The sequence below is a fragment of the Engystomops pustulosus genome, chromosome 4, assembly GCF_040894005.1.
Source record: "Engystomops pustulosus chromosome 4, aEngPut4.maternal, whole genome shotgun sequence".
NCBI classification, from domain to species: domain Eukaryota; kingdom Metazoa; phylum Chordata; class Amphibia; order Anura; family Leptodactylidae; genus Engystomops; species Engystomops pustulosus.
In genome coordinates, this window is record NC_092414.1 from 139,941,787 (window position 1) to 139,954,649 (window position 12,863).

General features: G+C 47.0%; 1 protein-coding gene across 7 annotated transcripts in view; it reads left to right on the forward strand.

The window, feature by feature from the left end:
- CIB2 (calcium and integrin binding family member 2) overlaps positions 1-12,863 on the forward strand; it is a 40,044-nt gene that overhangs the window by 1,831 nt on the left and 25,350 nt on the right. For 4 of the 7 annotated variants that reach the window (XM_072147728.1, XM_072147730.1, XM_072147729.1 and 1 more), the window contains exon 2: positions 10,363-10,409. The exons of 2 other annotated variants lie outside the window; for them this stretch is intronic. The gene's annotated coding sequence lies outside the window, so the exon portion shown is untranslated. Of the gene's footprint in view, positions 1-16; positions 36-10,362; positions 10,410-12,863 lie in introns of those variants that run through there. One more of the 7 variants, XM_072147734.1, reaches the window with a different exon arrangement.

The following is a 12,863-nucleotide window of genomic DNA, read 5'->3' on the forward strand; positions in this document are numbered from 1 at the left end:
TATCAGCCATGACATCCAGTGATGAGGGAGGACATGTAATGTATCTGCAGCCTCCTAATTCACTGCTCAGCAGATCGACGCACATTGCAGCTTCTTATAAACAGTGTGAAATCATCGCCATGCTGCTCCTTCACCGGCCCTGTTCTTTTACGTGTTGGAAACAATAGTTGAATGTCCCAGCAGCCCCCTATTATACCAACGCTGTGTTCTGTTCTCTCCATTCAGCAGTGTACACCAGGGTTATCATTTATTTATGTCGTCTATTTGTAACATGGACCCCTATAGGGGATGGACGCCACTGTATCACATATGCCACAAGCATATATTTCAGACCTCTCCCAGGACATACAGAAAAAGACACTGCAGTCACAATGTGCAAAAAAGTTACAAAATGAAATAATACCACACTGAAAAAAACAGTATTCACACGACTGTAGGGGGATGTATATACGACTGCAAGTTTGCGGGCATACATACGTCCCCCATAGGCCAGCAATGGGCGCTCGAAGCGGTACGGTGCTGCTCCGCACAGGGGAAAAGATAGGACATGTCTTATCTTTCCCTGTGTTACAGCGTCCTGCGCCATGCATAGCTATGGAGAGGAGGGGGGACCCAACTCCCCCTCTCCATCTCGGCGAATGTATGCCCACCCGCCTATGGCGTGGCGGGCATACATTCATGTGAATGTAGCCTTAAAAGGGTTTTTCACAAATGTGAACCCACTCCACACCGCAAACCCCTTTTTTTTAGGGGCATTGGGCTTAGAATTAAAAAAAAAAAATGACACATACTTACACCATTGCCGGTCCTGGAGTACAGAGCGATGCAGTAACTGGGCAAGTGTGTATTTTTCGTTTTCCAAAAAAATGTGTATTTTTTGTTTCCAAGCCTCCATATTCTCCATATTCCCAGAAAGTCCATTTAGTTTAATTTAATTTTTAGAATTATTTATCCTGCTCCTCAGAGGTTGGAGAGGAACAGACTTCCAAATTATGATTCCAAAACTGCAGCCATAGTGAGTTAATGATTATCCTTGAAAGTACAAAGTTAGAAAAGCATTGGCGCTGGGTAAAAATTGGCACACATATTATTATGCAATGCAGTTATGCTGACCTTATTGATGTATAAGATGTCAAAGTCCTGATACAATACTTCTGACCTGATATGTCATGGAAATTGCAGAGCATAACCTGTAAACCACAGTAGCCACTTATACTTAATATACTTAATAAATCCAATTGAGGATCTGTGGCTTGACTTGAAAATTGTTTTTCACAAACCTTCCCCAACCAATCTGACTGAGCTAGAGCAAAGCTGGTAGAGACAATTCCCAACAGACATGTAGCTGACATTTTGGCTATAAGTGGTCCTATATGAATACATATGCACACCACACTTTTAATAATTTTAATTTATGTATTTTTTTTTTTTTAGCGATTCACAAATACTTAATACTTTGTGTTGCTCTAGTATTTAACATATCAATAAAATACACTCCGAGTTTAAAATAAGGAAAGGTACTAGGGGAATAAATACTTTTGTGATCCACTGGGGGAATTCATTAAGGTTTGCATTTTGAATGTCCAGCGCTCGTATCCATTAAGAGTCTCCGCTCTCTTAGTGGATACAGGCTCAAACTCTGCCAGTTCCGTCCTGTAGACCAGGTTTGAAATGGCGGAGCTCTTTCCTATTGTCTCTACCGGCGGAGAGCATGGTAAATGTGGATGGCCAGGTGTTCACTCCCCTGTCCACCTCTCTCCCTGCCCTGTCAAACCCAAAGTGGCGTGAGGGTTGGAGAAGTCCAAAAAACGGAGGGTATGGTGAAATTCATGTACGTTCTCTGCCAGAAAACTGTCAGAGAATACATAATGAATCTCCTCCATTGGACGTGACTCAATAGCCTGTAAGGCAAAAGAGTAGTACAGCTAGTGCTACAAGTAGCTAATCAGCATGTGCACTGCGTTTTGGACCCCTAGTAAACTTATACTCAATCCTGAGATAAGCAATCTCCGCACTGCCTCCTCCTACAAGCGTCAGAGTCTGTGCAGGAGTTCCCTCTCTCTTTCGTCTTGTAAACAACTTCTTCTCTCTGTTGTCTTCAGTTGTAACTAGAGATGAGCGAACATACTCGTCCGAGCTTGATGCTCGTTCGAGCATTAGCGTACTCGAAACTGCTCGTTGCTCGGACGAATACTTCGCCCGCTCGAGAAAATGGCATCTCCCGCCGTTTTGCTTTTTGGCGGCCAGAAACAGAGCCAATCACAAGCCAGGAGACTCTGCACTCCACCCAGCATGACGTGGTACCCTTACACGTCGATAGCAGTGGTTGGCTGGCCAGATCAGGTGACCCTGGAATAGACTAGTCCCTGCCCGCGCTGCTCGCGTCATTCTCTGTCTGGATGCCGCTAGGGAGAGAGCTGCTGCTGGTCAGGGAAAGCGTTAGGGTGTTCTATTAGAATAGTGTCAGGCAGGAGTGATTCTACAAGAACCCAACAGCCCTTCTTAGGGCTACAATAACGTGTTATTTTCCTTTTTTTTTGGTTTGCTTGTGGCTGGGCTTGCTGCTATTAGTAGTGCAGTTAGTACCATATTGTGAGTAATTTGCAGGGAGACTTGTGTTTAGCTCTTAGTGACACACATATCCACCTCAATACAATACAATAGCGTTATATTTTCCTTTTTTTTTTGGTTTGCTTGTGGCTGGGCTTGCTGGCATTAGTAGTGCAGCTAGTACCATATTGTGAGGAATTTGCAGGGAGACCTGCGACCGTTGTGTTTAGTTCTTAGTGACACACATATCCACCTCAAACACCGAAGTGGGACAATTTATTAGGGGTTTGATTTGAATTACGCCGAGTCTGCTGATTTATTTTTTTTTACGTTTATTTCTTTTTAGAACTCACATTAATCTTCCAAAGCAGTGTGCTTTGAGTGTGGGCTAGAAAATAGCCATAGGAGAACCCCAACGGCTTATTTAGGCCTACAAAAGCGTTATATTTTCCTTTTTTTTTTGGTTTGCTTGTGGCTGGGCTTGCTGGCATTAGTAGTGCAGCTAGTACCATATTGTGAGGAATTTGCAGGGGGACTTGCGACCATTGTGTTTAGCTCTTCGTGACACACATATCCACCTCAAACACCGAAGTGGGACAATTTATTAGGGGTTTGATTTGAATTACGCAGAGTCTGATGATTTTTTTTTTTTTTACGTTTATTTCTCTTATAACTCAAAGTCATCTGGCACAGCACAGAATCCAGTTGTGTGCTGTCAGTGTAGGTTAGAAACTAGCCATAGCAATAGGATAGCATCGTTTTGTTTAAAAAAAAAAACACAAAAAAACACACACAAAAAATTTGAAGTTTACACTTTAATTTTGAAAATGTTTAACCCGAGGGCTAGGGGTAGAGGACGAGGGCGTGGACGTGAGCGTCCAACTACTGCAGGGGTCAGAGGCCGTGGTCCTGGGCGGGCTGAGACACCACCTGCTGAGGAGGGAGCAGGGGAACGCCGCAGAGCTACACTCCCTAGGTTCATCATATCTCAAGTTACTGGGACTCGTGGTAGAGCACTGTTGAGGCCAGAACAGTGCGAAGAGGTGATGTCGTGGATTGCGGACAATGCTTCTAGCCATTTGTCCACCAGTCAGTCTTCCACGCAGTCCACCCATGTCACCGAAATCAGCACTCCTCCAGCTCCTCCACCTCAGCCTCCTTCCCCCCAGTCTGCCCCCTCCCAGCAAAATTTGGCATTTGAACCGGCATACTCTGAGGAACTGTTTTCTGGACCCTTCCCACAGTCACAAACCACTTGTCCGGTTGCTGCTGAGCAATTTTCCGATGCCCAGGTTTTCCACCAGTCGCAGTCTGTGGGTGATGATGACATTATTGACGTAGTGAAGAAGTGTGTAAAGAGGTGTCGGACGATGAGGAGACACGGTTGTCAGACAGTGGTGAAGTTGTTGTCAGGGCAGGAAGTCCGAGGGGCGAGCAGACTGAGGGATCGGAGGATGATGAGGTGACAGACCCAAGCTGGGTTGATAGGCCGGGTGAACACAGTGCTTCTGAGACGGAGGCGAGTCCTAAAGCAGAACAGGTTGGAAGAAGCAGTGGTGGGGCCAGACGGAGAGGCAGGGCCAGAGCTGGTGCATCAGCGCCAAATGTTGCCCGTAGTCAAGCTCCCGTGGCGAGGGCTAGATTTTCAGAAGTCTGGAGGTTCTTTAAAGAAACACCGAATGACCGACGGACTGTGGTGTGCAACCTTTGCCAAACCAGGATCAGCAGGGGTTCCACCACTGCTAGCTTAACTACCACCAGTATGCGCAGGCATATGAATGGTAAACACCCCACTCAATGGCACCAAGCCCGTTCACCTCCGGCCGGGCACACCACTGCTCCTTCCCCTGTGTCATCTGCTAGTCAACCCCCTGCCCAGGACCATGGCCCAAACACCTCCCGTTCGAAAACCCCATCTTCGCCTCCACGATCCTCCACAGCATCCACCAGCGTTCAGCTCTCCATACCCCAGACGCTGGAGCGCAAAAGCAAGTATAGCGCAACCCACCCACACGCCCAAGCCCTCAACGTCCACATCTCCAAGTTGCTTAGCCTGGAGATGCTGCCCTATAGGCTGGTAGAGACCGAGGCCTTTTGAAACCTCATGGCGGCGGCCGCCCCTCGGTATTCGGTCCCCAGCCGCCACTACTTTTCCCGATGTGCCGTCCCAGCCCTGCACAAGCACGTGTCAGAGAACATCATCCGTGCCCTGACCAACGCCGTTTCTGACAAGGTCCACCTGACCACGGACACGTGGACGAGTGCTGCCAGGCAGGGCCACTATGTATCGCTGATGGCACATTGGGTTAACTTGGTGGAGGCTGGGACCGAGTCTGACCCTGGGGCTGCTCATATACTGCCGACGCCGAGGATTGCGGGGCCTACCTCGGTCCAGGTCTCAAAGGCCTACTATGCCTCCTCCTCCTCCCACCCCTCCTCCACCTCCTCCTCCTCCGAATTACCATCCGTGGGCATGGCGCCATCAGTCAGTAGCTCTAGGCACAGCAGCAGTGCCATCGCTAAGCGACAGCAGGCGGTGCTCAAACTGCTGAGCCTAGGCGATAAAAGGCACACCGCTCAAGAGCTATTACAGGGCATCACAGCGCAGACTGATCTGTGGCTGGCACCGCTGAACCTGAAGCCAGGCATGGTTGTGTGTGACAACGGCCGTAACCTGGTGGCGGCTCTGCAACTCGGCAGACTGACACATGTGCCATGCCTGGCCCATGTGTTAAATCTCATAGTTCAGCGTTTCCTCAAGACATACCCCAATCTGTCTGATTTGCTCACAAAGGTGCGCCGCATCTGTGCGCATTTCAGGAAGTCCAGCACAGATGCTGCCACTCTCAGGGCAGCGCAGCGCCGCCTCCAACTGCCCGCTCACCGACTGTTGTGCGACGTGCCCACGAGGTGGAATTCAACTTTAACCATGTTATCCAGAGTTTACCAGCAGCGCAGAGCGATTGTAGACTGCCAGATGTCAACTTCCACCAGAACTGGTAGTCAGGTCAGTCAGCTTCCTCAAGTCTACAATGAGGAGTGGACGTGGATGTCTGATATCTGTCAGGTGCTGAGTAACTTTGAGCAGTCAACACAGATGGTCAGTGGTGATGCCGCCATCATCAGCCTCACCATCCCGCTGCTTGGCCTGTTGAAAAACTCTCTGGTCAGCATGAAGTCGGAAGCTTTGCGCTCGTCACAAGAGACGGGGGAAGAAGATTCCCTTGTTGATAGCCAAAGCACCCTTAGGTCTGTTTCTCAGCGCATATCGGAGGAGGAGGATGAGGAGGAAGAGGAGGAGAATGTTGGCGAGACAGAAGAGGGGACCATTGTTCAGTCCTTCACTGTTCAGCGTGTATGGGCAGAAGAAGAGGAGGAGGAGGAAATGGGCAGTCAGGCCAGTGAGGGGAGTGAATTCTTGCTCGTTGGGACTCTGGCACATATGGCAGATTTCATGCTAGGCTGCCTATCCCGTGACCCTTGCGTTCAAAGAATTTATTCCAGCACCGATTACTGGGTCTTCACTCTCCTGGACCCACGGTACAAGCAAAATCTTTCCACTCTCATCCCTGGAGAGGAAAGGAGTGTGAGAATGCATGAATACCAGCAGGCCCTGGTGCACAAGCTGAAACAGTATTTCCCTTCTGACAGCGCTAGCGGCAGAGGGCGTACTTCTGCGGGACAAGTAGCAAGGGAGAGTAGGCGAGCAGGCAGCTTGTCCAGCACTGGCAAGGGTACACTTTACAAGGCCTTTGCCAGTTTTATGTCACCCCAGCAAGACACTGTCACCTGTCCCCAGTCTCGGCAGAGTAGGGCTGATCTTTACAGAAAGATGGTGAGGGAGTATGTAGCTGACCATACCATTGTCCTAAATGATCACACAGCTCCCTACAACTACTGGGTTTCAAAGCTGGACATGTGGCACGAACTGGCGCTGTACGCCTTGGAGGTTCTTGCCTGCCCTGCCGCTAGCGTGTTGTCCGAGCGGGTTTTCAGTGCAGCTGGTGGCATCATCACCGATAAGCGTACACGCCTGTCGACTGACAGGCTGACACTTATCAAGATGAATAAAGCCTGGATTTCTCCGGATTTTCATTCTCCAACAGGTGAAAGAAGCTCAACCTGAATAATGTATGCACTCCTCCTCCTCATTGTCCTCCTTCTCCTCCTCTTTGTACACTAAAGCATAGGAAACTGGCTATTTTTTGCCAGGGCCAACTGGCTCTAGCTATAGTACTCTATGTATTTAATTTTTCTGGAGAGCCACCTACCCGGTCCTCTGTTTTAAGCAATTTTTGGGAGTGCCACATACAGGCACTCAATCTATTTAATTTTTCTGGAGGACCACCTACCTGCTCCTCTGGTTTGAAAACTTTTTTTGGACTGCCACATACAGGCACTATCCAAATTAAATTGTCTCCATAGCAGCCTCCACATGTCGTCTTTTTAGCTGCCTCCACACGTTGTCTCCATTGCTACCTCCACACGTCATCGCCATAGCTGCCTCCAAAAGTCGTCCATATAGCTGCCTCCATACATGGTCTCCTTATCAAACGAACTGTGTCAGGCAGAATTTTGGGTTGTTTTCATGGATTCCACATCAAACTTGTTAACTTTGTCGCCACCCTGCTGTGTAATCCACAAAATATACTGGCAAACTTTTATCATTTACCGATATTATTTCAGCGCTTCTTGCGCATCTGTTTACATTCCCCTCACCCGCCATATCCCAAACTTATAAGAACGCTACTACACTTGATCTTATACAAAAGGTTCTCAGAAGTGCTGTTTGGGGAGTAGCCTAGAGACAGGGGCTTTGATTGGCGAAAGCTCGCCTGGCAGCGGAGCGCCAGCTCCATCTCAAGATCCAACTAACACAGTTTTAACTGCAGCACCTTTAATCTACTACTAGTTCACTGCCTTCATACATCGTCCCCTTATCAAACCAGCTGTGTCAGGCAGAATTTTCAGGTGTTTCACCAGATACATAGTGGAACTCGGCCCATCTGTCGCCGCCATGCTGGAGACCTGAAGTTGCAATCATAGCAGCGCAATATGGATGCCCCATACTGTCGCTCTTAATCATGGAACCATTTCCGTAAAAACAATTAAAAATAGAACCACTATGCTATTCCATTATTCCTAGGTGAAATATTCAAACGACCCGGCCTGCTTTCAAAATTATAATTTTTTCAAAGTAAACGCTTCTTGCCCCCAGGCCCATTTTGGGTGGGGAGGAGCCGAGAGACAGGGGCTTGGACAGGCGAAAGCTCGCCTGGCAGTGGACCGCCAGCTCCATCCCAAGATTAGGCAGCCTCAGAGGCATCCATGCATGCTGCCCCTGCTGTTTCCTGTCCATTTTGCCTCCACGATCCTCCACAGCGTCCACCAATTTCTCCATGCGCAACTCTCTATACCCCAGACGCTGGAGCACGAGAGGATATGCAGCACATCATCCCCTTATCAAACGAGCTGTGTCAGGCAGAATTTTCAGGTGTTTCACCAGATACATAATGGAACTCGGCCCAACTGTCGCCGCCATGCTGGAGACCTGAAGTTACAATCATAGCAGCGCAATATGAATGCCCCATACTGTCGCTCTTAATCATGGAAGTCGTCTCCATGGCTGCCTCCACATGTCGTCCCCTTATCAAAAGAGCTGTGTCAGGCTCATTTTTCGGGTGTTTCACCAGATACGTTATGGAACTTGGTCACTATGTCGCCACCATGCTGTGTTATCGACTAAATATACCGTCAACCTTTTGTTCACATAGGAAATCATTTCAGCGCTTCTTGCTCACCTCCTTTGGTGAAGCCTGAGTCCATTTAGGGTATGTCGCCATGACACTCTATAGCCTGCCGCTGCTGCCGCTGCCTCTGCATGCCGTCCCCTATAGTGTCAGGGTCAATTATTGCATGTTTTAGATGCTATCTAGCCTCATTCGGGCACTCTGTCATGGCCATGCTGTTGCCCATAATTTTGGCATAATGGTGCGATTAAGCAGCCTCAGAGGCATCCATGCATGCTGCCCCTGCTGTTTCCTGTCCATTTCCGTGGTGTTTCCATCCTTTTCTGAGGTTCCCAGGTGTTTGGCCAAACTTCCCTGTGCAGAGCCTTGGTCCCCTTGAAAAATGCTCGAGTCTCCCATTGACTTCAATGGGGCTCGTTATTCGAGACGAGCACTCGAGCATCGGGAAAAGTTTGTCTCGAATACCCGAGCATTTTAGTGCTCGCTCATCTCTAGTTGTAACTGCTTTCCATGGGGTTACATCGCCAGATATGGAAGCAGGAGGAGGCAGTTTGGATAAAGTGGTGGACAAGAAGTTCTCCGTTGGGGCCTGTAATAACCTGTGAAACTTGAATCTGGAGGGGCTCTGATGATGCCCCAGAAGTACTTCTTGCTAATTAGCATATTTTTGAAAATAGTATTTTTGAAAAAGGGGGCCATAAATGAGGTACAGTATATAAGAACGCAGACCATATTGGACCCCCCTGCTTGAACCTACAATGAGTGACTCATCGAAGATTTGATTCATTAGATTCTCAAAAGGTTTGGGTCTGAATTGAATCGTTCCAATTGTCCTGGAAACTGTTATATAACCCTCTCTAGTCCTCTTATAGTTTTTTTTTAATTTTCCCCTGTCCATTCCCCATCCAAGAAAATATTTGATTCGGTGCCTGAAAAATGCCAGATTCATACCAAATGACAAAAAAAAAAACAAATAGATTCGCTTGTCTCTACTTGTGTTTCTATGTAGAGAATTTCTTTTTTTTTTTTTTTTAAAAAGCATAAAATTCTCTGAGCACAATCCATACAAGAGTTAATCTCCCATTCAGAACAATGGGAGAACAATGGCCAAGGCCTCAAACTGCTCTGAGGTCTGGCTTACAGTTTATTAGAAATTTGTAGAATGGGTGTTCTGTGACTACACCTAAAGGGCTTGTCAAGGATAATTTTACTTATAGAGGCCTGTAAAAAAAACTAAAGAACTAATCCTTATGTTTCTCCTACTTTCCAGTCTATCATGGCTCTTCCCGTCACTGCTGGTCTCTGTTGATATACAGTGGTGACTTTGCATCGGCTGCATGAGCCTTCTATAGGCTGCCTCCCCTTTAAAACATAATGGCATAATGTATGTTGTTAATGTATAATGAATTCTGCTCTAAAATAATGCAGGTTCCAGAATCACTAAGGTCCTATTGAGGTGTCATCCACAATAACGAATATTAGAGTTGACTATTCCCTAGTGACAAACAACTCCTCTGTCCTGACATCAGAAGTATAAGGATACATATATTTTGTAATATAATTATTGCTCCCCAATCTTTTCCACTGACGGATAATATTTCCAGCTATAGTAACAAGCTGCTAGCAGAGTATACCTATAGGATTTTATTGCATTGATGATAACCCTGGAAAGCCAGCTCTTCTGTTACACTTCTTAGGTATTGTATTCATTTATTCATGAGTCCAGCCGCTACAAGGCTGGTGTGATATAAGAGCCTACTTTACATAGGATATATCAGAGGCCAGGGAGGGAATAACAAATAACAGGCATAACATTAATGACTATTCTGAACTTTCTCCATATGCATAGCCCATGTGATCAAGTTATTCACCCAGTTTATAATATAATGAATGTTTCTGTAATCTATCCCTGTAATTTGGCAAGAGCTTGCTATATGCCCGGGAGCTGGTCATTAGCTGTTAAAAATGTTGCAGATTTTACTTAAAGCTTCTTTTTTTAGAAAACACAGCTTATATTTGTTCCTTTTTTTTCCTTTAAAGAAACTTGTTCTTTTGTTTTTAGGACAAGAGCAGGATTTTAACCCCTATCGAGCCATGACGTCATGAAGGGTTCGTGTTCTGTGTCTTGCATTGTTAACACTACACAGATAATGCTCTATCTAGTGGCCAACCACAGTAAAAAAAAAAAAAAAAAAATCTATGACACTAAAATGAAATGCTAATAAAGTTAAAGGAGAAACAATAGAAGTGAAATAAGGAGAGTGAAAAAGTGGGGAAGGAAAAAGAATAAATTGAGGGGCAGGAACTAGAAGTAAGTGTTAATAGGGGCAAGGGAAGAGGTGGTTCAGGTTCTGTAACTCCGAGACATATTCTGTTTATAAAGGGGATCCCTAAACAGGACAACAGGACACCCCTCATGATATGTTTATTTCCTGAAAACATCACCCCGTATAATTAACAATTGTTCATACACTATTTCTGTTTTCCTCTATTCCCAGGGGAAAGATGATCTGGTTTATAGAGTAACCATTCCTTTCCTACAACCTATAATATGCTTGATTAAATATACATACGATTTATATATTGTGGGGAATTGCTCTGGTAGTTGACAGGTAGCAGTGCAGGAAGCAGTGACACACGCAGGTTTAAAAGTCCAACTTAAGTGTTTATTCACACTTGCAAAACAGAACACAAATTCAGCCTTGGCTTTGGCACATGCAAAAACCATTATAAAAGTAATTCCTGCCCGGCTAGGCACTGTCTAATACATTTGGAGGACCCTAGCTATCCGGGTACCAGGCTGCCTGGCACACGCTCTTGGCCAGCAGCAAGACAGGAGACCCTCAGTTACCTTTGCTGTGAGAATGCAATCTCGCTTTCAGCTCTCCAGGTAGGGCCTCCCCTACTGCTTCTGGCCTGCAGACTAAATCAGACCCTAACGAGGCCTGTGACCTGCACCTGTGGGCTATACAAAAGCCCAGGACCGAAGCCCGGGTGGAGTAGGAGTCCCACTACCAGCCTACCCCTACTCCATAATAAGCAGGCCCAGTACGGACATTACAAATGTGTCTGTGTTAGCCAGGCCAACACAGACAAAACAGACTATTCCTGCTCATCATGTCTGCATTAACCCTTGGGTTACTGCAGACAAACCCAGGGCTTTTACCACCAGCATTTCATCTGCCTGTAAGACAGATAGCGGTTTTCCCACACAACACCTCTCACTTTCTCACATATCCTCCCCCTCAGTTCAGACCCACCGGGGTGAACTCCGGACATTAAGCAATGCGTTCGGGACAAGGCATCCGCATTGCCCTGTAGCTTCCCGGCTCTGTGCTCCACCATGAAACTGAAATTTTGGAGGGACAAGAACCACCTAGTGACCCTGGCATTCTTCTCCTTAGTTCTACTCATCCACGTGAGAGGAGAGTGGTCAGTTATGAGACGGAACTGTCGTCCCAGCAAGTAGTACCGTAGGGACTCTAATGCCCACTTTATCGCCAGACATTCCTTCTCTACGATACTGTAATTTTTTTCAGCTGGCGTGAGCTTCCTGCTCAGGTAAGTAATGGGGTGTTCCTCGCCATTCACCTCCTGAGACAGGACAGCTCCCAGTCCTACATCTGACGCATCCGTTTGCACAATAAACTTTTTCTTGAAGTTTGGCGCAATGAGGATGGGAGATCCACACAACGCAGACTTCAATGCCTGAAAAGCACCTTCTGCTTGTTCATTCCACCGCACCATGACAGGCCTTTTACCCTTCAGCAGGTCTGTCAGGGGAGCGGACATGGTGGCAAAGTTTGGTATAAACCGTCTGTAGTACCCTACAATGCCCAGGAATGCTCTGACTTGCTTTGTGCTCACTGGTTGAGGCCAACCCTGTATAGCGTCAATCTTGTTGATCTGAGGTTTAATTATACCTCGACCGATCACATACCCCAAATAGTGTGTCTCCTCCATTCCCAGCGCACACTTCTTGGGGTTTGCAGTCAGGCCCGCTGCCCTTAGAGAGTTCACTACGGCCTGTACCTTGGCCAAGTGACTCGCCCAGTCTTGGCTGTAGATGATAATGTCATCTAGATAGGCGGAGGCGTATCTCCTATGTGGCTTTAACACTATGTCCATTAACCGTTGAAAGGTAGCGGGGGCCCCATGAAGCCCAAACGGTAATACAACATAGTGAAAAAGGCCCTCAGGGGTGATAAAGGCTGTCTTTTCTTTAGCCCTATCTGTCAGGGGTACCTGCCAATATCCTTTAGTTAGATCCAGGGTGGTGAAGTACCGAGCACCCCCTAGTCTCTCAATAAGCTTGTCCACCCGGGGCATGGGATAGGCATCAAACTTAGACACCTCATTCAATTTTCTAAAATCGTTGCAAAATCGCAACGTCCCATCCAGTTTGGGAATTAGAACAATTGGACTGGCCCACTCACTTTTGGACTCCTCAATAACCCCTAGCTTCAGCATCTTCTGAACTTCTTCTGATATGGCTTGTCTATGAGCTTCAGGGACTCGGTACGGCCTAAATCTTACCTTTATCCCTGGCTCAGTGACAATATC